The sequence below is a fragment of the Aedes aegypti genome, chromosome 1, assembly GCF_002204515.2.
Source record: "Aedes aegypti strain LVP_AGWG chromosome 1, AaegL5.0 Primary Assembly, whole genome shotgun sequence".
NCBI lineage: Eukaryota > Metazoa > Arthropoda > Insecta > Diptera > Culicidae > Aedes > Aedes aegypti.
This window is the reverse complement of record NC_035107.1, coordinates 310316496-310329722: the sequence shown is the minus strand read 5'-3', so window position 1 is coordinate 310329722 and position 13227 is coordinate 310316496. Positions and strand designations below refer to the sequence as shown.

General features: G+C 35.0%; 1 protein-coding gene across 5 annotated transcripts in view; it reads right to left on the bottom strand.

Annotated features, from left to right (window-relative positions):
- The window catches only part of LOC5572676 (homeotic protein antennapedia), a 248158-nt gene that overhangs the window by 21353 nt on the left and 213578 nt on the right, over positions 1 to 13227 (bottom strand). The gene's annotated exons all lie outside the window — the stretch shown is intronic.

The following is a 13227-nucleotide window of genomic DNA, read 5'->3' as shown; positions in this document are numbered from 1 at the left end:
TCCATCGGTTATCATTGATAACATCCTTGGATGATCCTTGGAGGAAGCGCAAGAAATGTATTTGGATGAAACAGGAAATAAATTCTTCTAAGTATCGTTTTTTTACAAATCGATAAAACAGTTTTTAGGACAAAATCTAGAGGATTTCTTGGAATAACTCAGTGAATAATTTTCAAGAAAAAATCAAGATAATTTTTAGAGAAATTCATATTTTCTAAACATTTTGGAAAATTGGAGAAAAACAATAGTATCATCAAATAATCCACGTAAAAAAAACCTGCAGAAATTCTAATTGGATCACTGGATTGGATCTCTCGAATGAATAAAACATTCATAGGGAAAATACTAGTTTTTTTTTGTATGCGATAAACAATAGATATTTGGATTTTTTTAATTTTTTGTGGATTCCTGCAAGGATTTGTGTGATAACCATTGGATAATTTCCATTGTATTACGAAGTATTACAAAGATAATGAACACAGAATGACTTACAGAAAGTATTGCTGGACGAGGTTCTGGCGGGAATTCTTGATAAGAAATAGTATTATTTCACCGATTTAAATCCTTTACATCAAATAATGATTATGTATTTGCAGTGCGAATTTATTGACTTTCTTTTTCTTCTTTCTGGCATTACGTCCCTACTGGGACAGAGCCTGCTTCTCAGCTTTAATGAGCACTTCCACAGTTATTAACTGAGAGCTTACTGTGCCAATGGCCATTTTTGCATGCGTATATCGGCAGGTACGAAGATCCTCTATGCCCTGGGAAGTCGAGAAAATTTCCAACCCGAAAAGATCCTCGACCGGTGGGATTCGAACCCACGACCCTCAGCTTGGTCTTGCTGAATAGCTGCGCGTTTACCGCTACGTCTATATGGGCCCCATTTATTGACTTTACAATGACGTAATTAAAACATTTACAAAAATGTATATCATATCAAAGATAACAACTTTTGAAGCAATATAATAAAAAAGCCTCAAATTATAACAAAGCAGTCTACTTCTCATTAATGGTATGAAATAATTAGGATAAAATAAAAATAAGCGATTAATTGGCGACCGGCAAGTAAACGCCTATCGATAAATCAATTAAAGTATTTCATATTATCGAATGCCCCATATTCCTCCATAGACCTTGATTTACCCAGGAATCTTTATAGATGGTTGAACCATCTGACTGGGTGAAAAAAGTTAGGTTGTCTGTGTTTTGGGGTCATACTGCCTCCAAATTCAAATCACAATAACTTCGCCAAATTTGAACGGATTCCGATTTTTCTATAGTTGTGGAAAGCAAATGTACTTTTTTCACAATAATCCCTCTCCGCGATAAACTCCCCTTTTGATTTTTTTTTTCTTTTAGTGAGACTCAATCAAATTCGCCTTCCAAAACTGCAGAAAAATCCCTACGAATTTCGCGAAGTTATAACGATTAAATTTGGGGTCAGTATGACCCCAAGGCACAGACAACGTAATTTTTCATGAAAATTACTCTAGAAACTATTTTCCAAGATAATCGGAAAACATCCTCGTGCAAATCAAAAATATCACGGAAACGCACCAACGTGTGAACAACAAAATTTACAAATCGGTTCACTAATAAAAAAGTTACAGCCCAAACACAGACAAAGGGTTAATTGTTATGCGAGTCTATACAATCATGCAAAACGACAACTTATGAAGCTTTCTCGTCATCCTTCTTAAAATGTTACTCTTTTTACAGAAAAACGGCACGCCCTCGACTGATCGATAATGAAGTAATTATAGAGTCTCGGTGTGCGACTCCCTTTCATCATTTCAACTCCAAAGCATGTCTTCATCATTTTGTAATTGACCATTTCGGATCACTTATTGGTTAACGCAAGGAGCTTCCGATATTCGAAATTTCATTTATCTTAATGATAGAAACGTTAACCTTGATTCATGAAGCCACGCCAGCAAATCTCGAAACACGAATCGTCAAACTAAATAGCCGCAAATGATTGATGATGTTTCAGCAGTTAACAAGTGAAAAACTAGTGCAATCATGAACCTGAACCTGTCAATCAAAACGAAATCTTGAAATCTGTTGGCTGATATCTTTGTGTTACTCTTTCTGTGCCATCAAGATGGTTCGGGATCGATGCTACCGCCAATCTTGGCATCGTTCGTTCGTTGCGTTGGTTGGCTGGATGGATTACTCCTGAACCCATCAGTCCCATGAACTGGAATCGGCCGACCGTCTGAGAAGATGAGTGGTTTGGAAACCTTAAAATTAAAAAAGCATTAGGAAGCCATTTTAGTTTTACGTTCTCCGTCCACGTCGATGTTCGTACATTTCCTCAGGTGAATTAAAAGCGTGAGTGAAGGGCAATGAAATTTCCACATCCGCCGTATTATTATCAAGCGCATGAGTCCAGATTCTCATGGTGCGACGGGGGAAAGTTATGTTAATTTAAAAATAATTTCATTTCGAGTTTGCTGGAAAGCAGTCATCAAGAGCCGTCCTGATTGGTTACGTTGTTATTATCTTTTTAGTACCAAACACTTGGTGAACTACTACCGCTGAAGGTAATTCGGTCCGAAAAAAAAATCTAGTTATTCTACAGCATTGAATGCTGCTCTCGAAATCACAAAAAAAACTGATTTAGTTCCATTCAGAGTTAGATGGGTAGAAAAGGTGCAAATTTTTAGTTATTTTTTAAAAGCGTGAAGCCTGCGCGTACGACGATGGTTTGAAATTAAAATTAATAACGTTCCATTTATCTTCAGTCCAGTTTCTTGAATTGTACTGTTGCTGGTGCTGCTGCTGTTGCTCTCTTTTAGGTTGCCGTTGTCAAAAAGAAAAATACTCTTCCGCGTCGGGTAGGTATTTTGTGGGGAAAAGGCAGAGGAGAAAAAAAAAATTCGATCGTAACAACGGCCAAAGAACTAAGTCAAGAATTAAAACGAAATTAACCCAGCAGAAGAAAAATATCTCAAGAAGTTTTTTACGTCTCGTTGTTGTGGACAAGGCTTATTAAAAAAGTAGCGAAACATATGGAAAGCTTTGAAATGCTTCAGAATGTCCGGTACGGCCAACACAATTGAAGTGAATACGTTTCTTATTAAAATCAATACAATCTATCGAAATCTATCCGTTCAATCAGATCACCATCTAGATTGGAGTGGGATTATTATCGTTTTACACTGACTTCAGACTTTTGTTACGCGTTTGTTTTTACTAGCTTATGATTCGTACAATTCGTACAAACGTCAAATGACATGAAGACATTTTTGCGTCGTTTTTTTTTGTTCTTTAAATAACGCGGTTTTCAACGTCATTTTATAAAATACCGTGGCTGATACAAAGAACACACAACCTTAGTGTATTTGTTATCGCTTCAAATAGCCGTAAGGGTAAACGAGCAACTATTCAGCATGATCGTGCTGAGGTTGGTGAGTACGAGTTGCGTTGGTCGATGATCTTTTCCACTGAGGCAAAAAAAACTTAATAATTCCTTAGGAATAATTATGATTTGTCGCCACAACGTTTACTGTTGATTTTTTAAAGTTTTACTTGTGATTTTGGCTACGAATTTAATAAGTCAATCAATAAAAATCAATAACTTAAGTAATGATAATTGATTAATTTGAATTATTGATCAATAAAGATGCTTTTATTCTTTCAGACGTTCTCAGGCCAGACTCGTACCCAACATCGAAAGCGGAGATGTTCTTGTAGCGATTGCTATGAAAAATATTTCAAGCAGTGCTGTTAAATGTCAAAATTTTAGAAAAATTACAATGCTCATAGCACCCTCCTATGCGAAATATCACATCAGCACATAATGCCATTCGATAGTAGTCTGGAAAACGTCACCTGAAAAATGCTTTTCCGATGATTTTTTTCCACGGGGATCGATGATATGCAATATTCAAAAGTCAAAGTCACGTGAAATTCGTGACATTTAACAGCTCTGATTTCAAGTAATGGTTCTTAAATAATTCTAAGCTCTCACTTATGGAACTTATGGTCCCATTCTTGAAATGGTTAAGCGTTTAATGAAATCATAATATCGATCGTAAGCAGATCACATGTTATTGAAACATGACTATTTTGAACACGCCTGAAATGAAAGGCAAACATTATCAATGATTGTTATATTTTTTTATTCAAGCAATTATCATTGAATTAGTACTAATTTTCATTGATTGACTTAAGAAATTTGATAGTTAAATTCTTCACCAAAATCATAAGTAAAACTAAAATATTCAACAATAATCATTGTGGCGCCAAATCATAATTATTCCTTAAGAAATTATTAAGTGTATAGCTCATTAGCTCTATTGGTAAAACGCCCACCCCTATTTCATAACACCAAAACAGCCGTTTGAATTCAAATTCCAGCTAACGTAATGTCACGCAGTAGTTACGGGCAAATTTGAACCTAACAAATGCGTATTTGTACTAGACTCGACACTGAAGACGGCCTTACAGTTAAGGTCGAAATACGCGTATCTGTCAAAGGATACAAACTCTAGTGGAATTATATGGTATAGTACTAAATTTGGTTTTTTCATCTACTCATAGGCATTCTACTAAACAGCTCGAAGGTTTATTATCTTACAAATGCGCATTTTTCATATCAGCATGTATACTATAATTGAACAATAACGTTTGAAATCGCCCTTATGTATGCAACGTATATACAAGCATGATTGCGCATGCGTATGTGCGTACGTTTACAGCACGGCTAACACCTATAAACCTTGTTCATAATTCATCGACAATTCCCTGATAGCCCTAATAAAGCTGAAGGCTTTTAGTCGAAAGAGATTTTGTATAGCTTTAAACGGTGGTCGAGCTCAAGAGGGGCTGTCCATGTAATACTTAAGAAAATTTTGGCGGTTTTTAGACCATCTGCCCCCAATAGTAAGAGTTTTTGTATGAAAATTAATAATATGGTATATGGCTCGCAAGATATCTCTAATTGTTTTTTTTATATATTTCCAAGAATTTTAATGACGACAAAATGGGAGATTTTCAAAAACTAAAAAGTTTGTGTTATTTCCGAATTGCGGTGAAAACTTCCGGTCAATTGGACAACTAGAAGCCGAGATTGAAGCCTCCAAACTTGACCTTTTGTATGAAAAAAAAGGCTAGTTAGCGTAGCGTTAGCGTTAGCGTTAGCGTTAGCGTAGTTACGGTATACTTCGTAGATTGGATACTAGCAACATTCATGTTTCTTTTTAATAATCTCATCCTGACTACTTTCAAGAACAAGGCAGGGGAGTATACCTTGTTCAAATCATAAACAAGAATACTAAAAGCATGAATATCGCTATTCCCGGCCACGCCCATCTTTACCGTAACTTGGGATAGGGGAAGGAAATGTTGATGTAGCACTTACTTAATGAGAGGCCACCGACTCAGCGACACCCTCATAAGTGCTACGGAGTTGGAGGTTGGGGAAGGTATATTGTCAGGATTCGCCTAGAAAGCTGGCGATAGACCATAAATATTTGTTGTTTAAGCGTTTTCAAATTAATCTTTTGAATGCCGGCAATCAAAAGAGAAAACAATAGCTTATTTATAGTATAAATAGTTTTTCGCGAAATGCTTGTCGATTGTGCAGTAATATTTTTGCTCAATAACCAGTAAAAAGCAAAACCGATCCCTCCAGGGTCATCGGATTGTATAAAACAACGATACGCGTAAAAAAAATAAAATCACGCCTATTGAAAAATTGTACTGTGCCCATTGAAAAACTGTACTGAGTGGTACTGTATTTTCAGATAATCGAAAAACGAAAGGAAGCGCGTTCGAACTAAACACCTTAGGATAACACAGTCGATTTTTCTGCTCAAAATTATACGAAAAGCAGAATCGATCCCTCCAGGGTCATCGAACGGTTAAAAAGCATCCACAACCGATTGTTAGTTGCGTTAAGGCCCAAACGCAATGACAGCGGAACGGCAACGGAAAGCGGTACCGGTTCGCCAGGATGAACTATAATCAATTGGACAACTAGAAGCCGAGATTGAAGCCTCCAAACTTGACCTTTTGTATGAAAAAAAAGGCTAGTACGCACAAAAGAATACATTATTTTAAGTACTATACATAAAAATTAGTTTTGAAATTATAAATGGTATAAACGAGCTTGGAAGCTGAACTCTCTAATTTTCAAATTGATTTCGATCTAAATATCGTTATTCGCAATCTAAAACCGATTTTATTATCTTTCGTACAATGACTTTTTACCAAAAATCAATATAATAAATTCTATGAACAACACTTGCACAATAACAAACTACAATATTTTAATACTGACTACCGTAATTCGGGGTGTAGTTGATCAGTGGGGAGAAGTTGATCATTCCCATACCCACATGTATAAACTGCCAAGAGAGCCGTGATTCGTTTTCAATGGATCATTAAAATAACCAAAACGGCCGCTATGGAAATCATAGATAGCGCCACCGCGCCACCGTAGCCTTGTGTGTTTGACAGAACAGCAATGCTGTCACAATGTTAAATCCCATATACAGTGGCGCCTTTGTTTTGATACGGTGAGCACTTGCAAAAACTACCTTCAATGATCCATTATCACAATTTCTGTGATATCGCATTACCTGATAGCTGTTCTTGATATTTCTAAGTTCGGATCCCCATTCAAGATAATTAAACCATGGAAAACAGGAAATGTTTGATTAACTGTTGAAGCATTCTACTCCAAACATTCGACTATTGCCGAGGTTTTATGAAGACACCATTTCAATAAACTGTGTTATACATTAGAGATATGTTCTGTGAACCCTGTTTTAAATTTGCATTGAGGATAAAACTTCATTTTCAGAGAAAGAAATGTTCTTTTTGTTAGCGAATTACTAATCTATATAAATAAAAATGGAGTGATGTTTGTATGTCACGAAATGGCTTGAGAACGGCTCGACGGATTAGGATGATACTTCCATAGTTATGTTCCTGAAGTGTTCCGACGTGTTTGTGTATATAAAAAGCAAAGGATATTTAACGGGAAAGTTGAAAAAAACAGGAGTGAACGGAACTTCCATTTTGCACGGAGCGTTCCATGCTTGGTTCCATGGCGTTTTTCAACAGCCTACTTGATGGCAAGACGAAGTTTGCCGGGACCACTAGTTTCAAATAAAATTGCATGCTTTTAGGCGTTTTATGTGGTGTATTGATCTATGATTCACAACATTCTTTTCTAAAATTGACCGATATATCAACAAGTTGTAAGATTTTTAGAACTTGATTCAGAATCAGTAATCCAACATTTAGTAATAGCACATCTCTTTATTTTAATAATCCTATCGCAGTTATTAATAAATTTCACCCCGGAATCTAAAATTCCACTTCTCGATTACTTTTCTTGTTGAAGAAGTTTATTAAGAAGAATAACAACCTGTCTTCTAAAACTGTTTTAAAATGAATCTCCTTTCTAGTATTTTTTTACGTGTACATCGCTAAAAATTTTTGCATGCGATCTGCTCGCTTTAAAACACTCGGTAGTTCCTATCGTTCCGCACAAAAATTGTATGTATATGTAAAATATGTGGATGGTAATACATGCATCCTACTAGGAATTATAGAACAGAATCACTCAAAAGTAATCAACTTCACCCAATTTTACACTACGAAATGTTGTCAAACGTTTTAAAGAGCTTGAAAAGCTATTGAATTAGTAAATACTTATCAATATTGAATCACATAATAATAGCATGCCTTGCTATTATTCAATAATAAACTTATGTCAGTTAATTATCAAGAGATCTTCACTCTTGATCATCATTTACTAGTAAAAAAGATCAAAATTTATTGATTTTTTATTTATTAGAATAGGTTATCAGTAGCGTTTTATATTATGACCCATAATATGGTCTTCATCAGGTATCCATATAATTCCAAAGTACTGATCCATATAATTCCAAGTCAAAAACATGTGGAAAGTTTTGCCATTCCAGCGCTGTTAACCCACTAATACCTAAATTTTTATTTTCGATCTAAATATCGTTTTTAGTTATCTAAAATCGTTCTAAACACGTATTAGGCAATAATTTATTTTTATTCGCAAATCTATGAATTTTGGTTTTTGATTTAAACACTTTTTCATTTTTTCTTGAAGCCTCTTCTAGTTACTGATTTTTGGTAATAATAAAAAATCAACTTTTTACGGTACTTTTAACAATATTAAATTTTTAATATTTTTCTGGAAATATTTTTATTTTCCGTGCAATTAACGGAAAAACAGGTTTGAAATTATTTTAATACCACCAAGCTCTTCTTTTGTGATAGGTTGATCGTAGAAAAATATAAAAGGTACGATTTTTTACGTTACACGTTAAATGTACCCCGGGCATTTCTAAGTTATATAAGAATACAATTTTTCAAACAATTTTCAAAAATACAAAAAAAATTCAAAAGTCATAAAAAACTTTTCTTATATGCGTGTTATGAGTCAAGGCTTAATCCAAAAATAAAATCGTTTTGAGTTCCGAGCTACGAAAAAATACACAAAATTCCAAAGTGTACCCCGTCTAAAGGCGGGGTTGGGTATTAGAGGGTTGATCAATAGTGCCTGAATTACGACGACCTCTAGCGTTTTGATGCCTTCTAGAAAGTTTAACTTCCAGTAAGTAAATGCGCTTCTTTTGATGTATTCAGCATTTTGGTCTATCCCTTTGGAAGTGAGATAAAAAATTCGAACACTTCTGTCGGAAACACCAAATTTATAAAATCATTACTTTTCAAGATACAGGCGACTCTCCACATCTCGATATCTCTCCTTATGCCGATGATTGCTTCGGTCCCTTCATTGTGCATACGATTTCTCTCTCAATATCTCGATATCTTCCTTATCTCGATGTCTCCATATCTCGATGTGTTCCTGTCAATTTTTTGTTCCCAATTTGGCCCCGGGCTCCCACATTTTAGGGGCCCCCACAAATTTCGACAAGAATATGTATAGTTGAACTTTCCGAATAATTAGAATCAATGCAATAGTACATACTTTTCGGAAACGCATCATATGATTTGAAAGATTCAAATTTTTTAATAAATCCGGAATAGTGGGTGATTTTTTGGGAAATAAACTCTAATATATAAAATTACTAGAACAAAATATTCAAACAAATAGAGTGCCATTCTTTTACTTAAATTCTTAACGATTTTCTAACATGACTTTTCTAAATACAACGAAAGGTTTTTCAACAAAGCTTAATACTAGGTTCGATTGAAATTTGTATATCTGCAGATCATATAACAGGGCTTAATTATTTATTTTAAAAATTACTCTATCGATCACATTGCAGACCTGGTAGCGTTTAAGTGCAGTGCCTTGAATATAAGAACTTTATAGAGCTCAAGCGTGAAAAACAACGGACCCAAAAGAGATCAAACAGGAACCAAAAAGGGACCGAAAGTGGGTCAAACAGGAAACAGAAAAATAAAACTAAAATAAACCAGAAGCAAAGAGAAATTTCTTAGATTTTCTTCTTTTTTTTGTAATTCTTCATTACGACATTACGACACTGTTACTGCTTGTATTACTGTAAGTATTTTTTCATGATTGTTTTCTCGAAATTCGTGCGAATTTAGGTATTTTTCTAAAGATTCATAGGTAGTTCCGGAGATTCAGTTATTATTTCTTCTTCCTCCAAGTGTGGGCTTCGTAGCCGTGCGATTGGTGTCACCGAGGCATTTAGCCGCATCGTGCTAAGAAGTGTGGGCAAATAACCCACTGGAAGCATTAACGTGTAGTGTCTTTAAGTTTTCAAAAGAATTTCTCCAAGAATTTTGTTTCGGACATCTCAAGAATATAACCTGGATATTAACAAGGATAACTTTAGAAATTACCCAGGAATTTCTGCAAAGATTCTTTGAGATATTTTTCTAGGAAGGCCTATGTCCTCCATGATTGTATCAGGTGATTCTTCCATCGAGTTCCTTAGTAACAACTGTAGTATACGGTTGAAGGATTAGTAAAATAAATAACCGGAGAAACTCCTAGTATAGTGTTTGGAAAAAAAACTCGGTGTAATCCCTGAGGAAATAACTGGAGGTGAATCGTTGGAGTGCTCAAGGTTTTGTTGGAGTTAGTCCTTTAGGTATCCTTTACTAACTACCTGGAACAATTTCTGGGAGTATTGGTAGAATCTCTAGAAACATTTTAGAAGGATCCCAGTATGAGTCCCTGAAATTATTTCAGATGAAATCTCTGGAAAAATCACTAGAAAATTTCTTGAAAATGTTTCCATGAGACATGTGAGAGGAAATTCCGCTGAAAAGCTGCATTCAAGTCTATGATTTTTTTTTCTCTGGAGTTTGTAGAATTTTGCACCAAGATTCTTAGCAATACTAATGAAGGAAAAAAAGACTCTAGAGAGCATTTTGATTAACATAGAGACTTTAGAGATCTTCCATTAAAAATAGAGACTATTCAGAGACTTTCATCAAAATAGAGACCTACCCAACAAACATTAGTAGCTGAATAACAGTTTACTCAGCTGAAATATGTTTGATAGTGATTGATTCAGCTCTTATTCCGTGGAAATGTTTGTTGGGAAGTCTCTAGAAATAGACCTGCTACCAGTACTACAGCAATTTCTTCAACTCAAAACTTGTAAATAAATCTGTTTGTCCAACAACTTGAATTTTCAACATCAATAGGCATAATGCGAATAAAGGTACATGAGAAGAGAATCATCAAACGAATTTTGTTGTTGTCGAATAAGCCCCAAAAAACATTGAATTTGAATACATTAGTTTAAATTTTCAATTGGTTTATTCGTACGCACTGTACATGTCAATGGTTGCTACTCCGTGATTGATCGGAACTGGTAAGAATTGCACTACGATCCAAATGAATAAGGGATGGGAGTTTCCGCTTACTCTCGAAGTGCAATTTTGGCAGATCTAATATTATTGATCAATAACGGCGCCGGCCAAGTCCTTACAGTCAGTTGGGGTGGGGAAGGAATGTTAGGGTGTAATGATTGTTGCTTCTAGAGACCGAGAATACCTCTGCATCTCCACAATCACCACGGGGAGGGTGTTTATTAGTGAGGGAGGAAAAGATCTGGGAATCACCTCTGGTAGGTGATGCGATCCATGGACAAGGGGGAAATATACGACTTATATTTAAAGCTTGTTTTGTATTTTTGTCTCGAGAAGTTTTTGGTAGAAGCTTTAAAAAATACGTCAACATCTATAATGTCGAACAATTCAAAAGACGTTTTAATTAATGACGAAAACTGAAAATTACATGTATATATTTTAAATTATATGAAACAGGAATAATGCCGACACTTGTAGTGACGAACCATACATATTTTGTTTGAAAATAACATATAAGTATTACTGTGCATTTTGTCTCGATATGGTAGAAGTTTTAAAAAATACGTCAACATTCACAATGTCGAACAATTCAAAAGATAATTTTTAATAATGTCAAAAAGAGAAAAAAAATATGTGTATTTTGAAATTGTATAAGAAAAAAGCATAATGCCGGCACTTATAGTGACGAACCATACACAGTTTGTTTTGATATTACATAAAAGTTACGCTTTCAAGAAAAAATGTGTTATCATAAGCATGAAACGACTCACCAGTTGGTAATCCATTCTCGACTGAACACAAAATTGACACTGACAGCAAACCTTCTTGACGTCCCGAAATCAAAACGTCTTGCTTGGGGCTTCCCAAATACCTACCCAGCAAGACGCTCCAAAACAGGACTCCGGCGACGAAAACACGCGCGAAACCGTGAGCAAAATCTATCGGACGACGCAAAACCGAACCGTCCTGCTTGGGCCTCACAGAGCACTCTTTTCAATTGGTTTATTCGTACGGGATTTAAAGTACTTTTTACCGTTATAAAATAGTTTGACTCTGGGAATGAAAACCTTATAAAAACATTACAAATATCTAGACTATTTAAAGTATCAATGTTTTTTTTCTGTGAAAAGGGCCCCCACATTTGTAAATCCGGCCCTGCTTGTAACTATATAAGAGCAAAAAAAAAAATGTAGATTATATGGTCGGTGTTCAGACAGAGCGGACTACATGATTTTTGGCGTTCTAAAGATACGTTAACAACTCCATAATTTATGATTTGTTCGATGCTATTTTGAACCTTATGTATCATCAAACAGATAAGTTCTATTGTTACAGCAAATAATGCGAATATTTTTTTTATATTTGGAATGCCTATGATACACTTTCCTGAAACCTTCAAAAAGCACTTGGTTCAGTTTGTCTGAACACCGACCATATTATACGCATATGAGAGTACAAGTTCTTGACTATAAGATGATGGTAAAATGACAATGCTCATGAATTGGGTATGTTCGACAAAGTTAATCAAAACAAACTTTTGTAAAGATATCAACGCTGTATATTGAAAGCTCAAATATGAATTTTCTATCTCACTTTTAGAGGAATAGATCAAAATACTGATTCAATCAAAAGATGCGCATTTACTTACTGAAACACATTGTTAAACGCTGGGAAGCATGTTGAAGGCAAAAAAGCGCTAAAATTACGGAATCTCCCACTGTGCTCTAAAGCAAATCCTGATGCTTATTTTCTACTATTGAGAAAAAAAAACAAAAACAAAAATTGCCGTGCTTTAAAAATCAACTTAACTTTTGTTAAAATATTTCAATCAAAAGAAGCTAAAAAGAGTGATGATCAAGAAGAAAAAAATATATAAAGAAAACTAGTATTTATAAATATTATTTAAAAGTGTGAAGATCGATTTCCAGTAACGAAAATTATATGTCGATCGAAAACATCATTATCTCTTAAAATAGGCTATGTTTGGATATGTTTTATTATTAGAACCATTTCAGAGAATTTGTATAAATGCCAAGAACTGGAGTATGTTGTATTGCAAGATAGAAAATTTAACAATCCGGCTCGGGAAGGCTCGTTGTTTTTCTGTATGGAACAATAATAATAAAAGTAACCCCTCTTTTAAAGCCGACACGCTCTCTAATAGCACAGTTATCCCATAATAACATCATAATATAAAACCGAAATCGACACCAAACATAATCTTGAGAACAGATATTCCATGAGCAAAAATTTCATGAATATGAACCAATTAAACCCCAAAAATAACTGTCGAACGACAGTGAGATTTCGATATAGTTTAAAATATGATATCGTCTTCTAAACTAAATTGAACCGCAACTACAGTTTCCCTAGGCATCCGGTAACGTGACCGCAACCGCCGAGCACCAA